The 4,107-nt window shown below is 37.6% G+C and overlaps 1 pseudogene; it reads left to right on the forward strand.

Annotated features, from left to right (window-relative positions):
* The first annotated feature begins 1,447 nt into the window (after nt 1-1,447).
* On the forward strand, nt 1,448-3,828 carry LOC115985155 (annotated as a pseudogene).
* The last annotated feature ends 279 nt before the right edge of the window (nt 3,829-4,107 follow it).

Raw genomic sequence — 4,107 nt, forward strand, 5'->3', positions numbered from 1 at the left:
TGGATTGGGTTGAATTTTTTTGACCCACCATGGTGAGTTGAGTCAAAAAATCCTCTCAACCCGACCTATGCACACCCCTACTTTTTTACACACTTTTGACACCTCCAGTCCACTACTCACAAAAAGTTGTGATCCGAGCATTGTTTGGTGCAAATTTGAAATTTCTATGCGGAAGGTAAAAAAGATGTTATTTTGTTATTGCTTGTAGTATATGGATGGTGTTGTCTGAATGTTTGCCACTTCTCTTGTTGTTATGTGTACCGGCATGTAGAAGTAAGTTTCAGAGAATCAGAGTTAATGACTCAACGATGGCATGCTTGAATTTCTATGAAGGATTCTACTCAATAATGAGACAAAAGATGTGTTCTTATGGATTATCATTAATATGAGACAAATGATGTGTTTTTCTATTATTTTTAGGGAATTTTTGTTAAAATGTTTGTGTGGAAGATGCCTGAAGATGGACAATTATTTCCATATGTCTGGCACCTTCCTATGATTGTTGCCAAAATCATGACAAATGGACAGTTATTCCAAAATCATCAATACATATATATAAGTTCTAATCATAAATTTGTATCAAATGGACTGTCATTCGGAATGTAAGAACAATTTGGAGTGTAGGTAATTAGGTCGTGGCAGGGGTTCAGCATTAAGCTGATGTGTTTGTAACCTACCAATGAAAATAGTTATGAGCGTGGATCCTTATGTTTAGTTTTAGGAATAGCCTTTTTTTTTTTTTTTTGATAAAACTGAGTCAACATTTAATAAAAGCAAGAAGTCAGAGAGTACAAAGTTTAGCCAAGCTACATAGATAAGCTATTACTAGACATGTACTGCTGGAAACAATGAACAGGAAATCTCGTGGCTTTCCTAGCTAAAAACAAAATCTGGCCTACCACAACATTAGGGACTAACAAAAAATTTGTGATTAGACCCTGTTGGTGAAGATTCTGAAGGTTGCCTTCCCATGATTGTTGCACAGCTCCACTAGTATCTTGTCGTTAGTCACTACAACAGTTCTGTGAAAATCCATAGCAGTAGCTTTGACCAGAGCCTCCACTAGAGCTTCCTGAGCTACAAGGTGTTGAGTTGGTTTTCCACAGCTAGCACCACCTCTAAACAAAAGAGCACCATCCATCCTCCTAGCTTCAAAGGCAAAACCACATCTTTTTGTTCTTCTATTCCTGGCAACGGCCACCTTGATAAGGACTTGCCAACTTTGAGTGAGTATTGAGAGACTTGGCTTTGGTTTGTATCTTTGTCTCTGACCCTGTTGAGATTGAAACGCCTCTCTGTACCTGCAAATAAGAGATTGGGACATTAGCACAACTTCCATAGGATTAGGGACCTTCCCTTTGTGAAGAACCATATTTCTATGGTTCCAAATTGACCAAAGGATAGTGAACATAGCCTGTAGAAGCTCCATCTTCATACTGCCTGTGAGATGGAGCTTCTACAAATCATAGGTCATTTCCTTTCTATAGAGCCTCATACAAGTTATAACTTAATTAGAATAGGAGAAGAGATCACATTGTATACAGCTCATTGCATATCTTCATTCTAAAAATCGGTATAACAGGTGCCACACTTATTTTTTGTCTGCAATACAATGATCTGGTTATTATATATTATTTTCTTTTCAATCCATTTCTTTCCAGTGCTGTGTCACTCAGCCATTTCCTATTTTATGAAGGGAAAATATCATTTTATACTCGTTTACATCTACTATTGATGTAGAAATGTCCATATTTTAACACAGGAAAGTGGATTGAAATAACAGGTGTGAGGGTATGAAAGCCCTTTTACTTATGGCTGTAATAATTTTCAAGTATGTTCCAATTTATTAGTGAATTCTATGTTTTGTTGCCGTATCTCTATTGTTTCTTTTGAAACTGATGTCAAATATCCATCATTCTATGTTATGTCTTAATCATGTTAGCTGCCCTTGAAATTCTTAATACGGATCTATGAATATGTTACTATGCATGATGTACTGTACTTAAATTACTCAAGTTGATAAATTTAGCACCTTTTAATTCTTCTCACCAGTTGCTGCAATCGAAAAGAAGCCAAAGGACACTGGTGCAACCTTGAGAACTATGGTGCGTGGCAAAGACATTTCAAAAGAGGGTAAGAAAGAGAAGCTTCCAGTCTTGGTGACGATCGCAAGTATGGACCAGAAACCTGATAAACCTAAAAAGGGTTCTTCCTCTTCGTCAGTTGCTTCTTCTAGAAAATCTAAGACAAAAGTTGCACCAAAAGTGTCATCTTACACCTATGACATTGATCTCCCTCCATCTGATGATGATGATGATGAAAATTATGCCTTTGAAGAAGAACTACTTGATGTCCAGAAGCAACGCAATCGACAGAGGAGGAGTGAATTTAAGCCACTTGAAATATCCATAAGTGATAAACAATTGAAAAAAAAAAAAAAAAAGAGAAAAAAATGGACACGCTTGCTGCCTATGCAGTGGAGCAGGCAAAACAGGAGGCCCTTAAGGATGACCATGATGCTTTTACTGTTGTTATCAATAGACAGTTTTCAATTCTTGATGGGAATGATGAAGCTAATGCCAATGTCAAAGATATAGTAATAGATAATTTCTCTGTTTCAATTCGGGGAAAAGAACTCTTAAAGAATACCTCAGTTAAGATATCTCATGGGAAAAGGTATGGTTTTGTTGGACCCAATGGAATGGGAAAATCTACTTTATTAAAGCTTCTTGCTTGGAGGAAGATTCCAGTACCTAAGAATATTGATTTGCTTTTGGTTGAACAAGAGGTGGTTGGTGATGATAGAACTGCTCTTGAAGCAATTGTTTCAGCTAATGAAGAGCTCGCCAACCTTCGAAAAGAGGTTGCATTTTTGCAAAATTCATTTTCTGCTGCCAAGGGTGAGAATGAAGATGATGATTGCAATGGGGATGATGTGGGAGAGAAGCTTGCTGAATTGTATGAAAAGTTGCAGATCTTGGAGTCAGATGCAGTTGAAGCTCAGGCATCAAAGATTCTTGCTGGGTTGAGTTTCACCAAGGAAATGCAGGGTCGTCCAACCCGGTCATTTAGTGGAGGTTGGAGGATGAGAATATCATTGGCTATGGCGCTTTTTGTGCAACCTACTCTTCTGTTATTGGATGAACCCACAAACCATCTTGACCTTAGGGCTGTTCTTTGGTTGGAGGAGTACTTGTGTCGGTGGAAGAAACTCTTGTTGTCTCACATGACCGAGATTTCCTTAACACTATCTGCAATGAGATCATTCATCTCCATGATCTTAAGCTTCATTTCTACTATGGGAATTTTGATGATTTTGAAACTGGATATGAGCAGCGTCGCAAAGAGATGAACAAGAAGTACGAAGATTATGTGAGAAAAGATGAAGCAGCCAAGAGATCGGGGAATCAGGATCAGCAGCAGAAAGTGAAAGATTAGGCTAAGCATAATGCTACAAAAGAAGTAGTAAAGAACAAGAAAAAGGGCAAGGTTGATGAGGATGAGCCTCTGCCAGAGGTCCTAAAGAAGTGGAAAGATTAAAGTGTGGAGTTCCTCTTCCCTGAACCAACTGAGCTCACACCACCACTCTTGCAGCTAATTGAAGTCAGCTTTAGTTACCCGAACCGAGAGGATTTATCTTGGTCAGTCATGATTCTAGGCTCATCTCGCGTGTTTGTGAGGATGAAGAGAAGAGTGAAATTTAGGTTGTGGAAAATGGTATTGCAAGCACATTCCCTGGAACATTTAAGGAGTACAAGGAGGAGTTACAAAGAGAGATCAAAGCAGAGGTTGACGCTTGATTTGTTAGCCATAGCATGGGATATCTAGAAATTTTGTCCACATAATGCATTTTTCCTTGCTCTTGTTTTGTCTATACTCAATTTTATGTGCAACAAAACAGATGCACCTTTGTTTTACAACATTTTAGAGTAAATTTATTTCGCAAATAATTTATTCATAGCTCAACAAAATAATAGCTCAGTTGCAATAGTATAAATAATATAAGTTCTAATAGAAACTGATCAATTGGCAAGTTAATATTAATGATTAGCCAATGAGTTATAGACTTATAGCTCAATTGGCACATTCTTCTCTTATAATAATGGA

This window comes from Quercus lobata, chromosome 4, assembly GCF_001633185.2.
Source record: "Quercus lobata isolate SW786 chromosome 4, ValleyOak3.0 Primary Assembly, whole genome shotgun sequence".
NCBI classification, from domain to species: domain Eukaryota; kingdom Viridiplantae; phylum Streptophyta; class Magnoliopsida; order Fagales; family Fagaceae; genus Quercus; species Quercus lobata.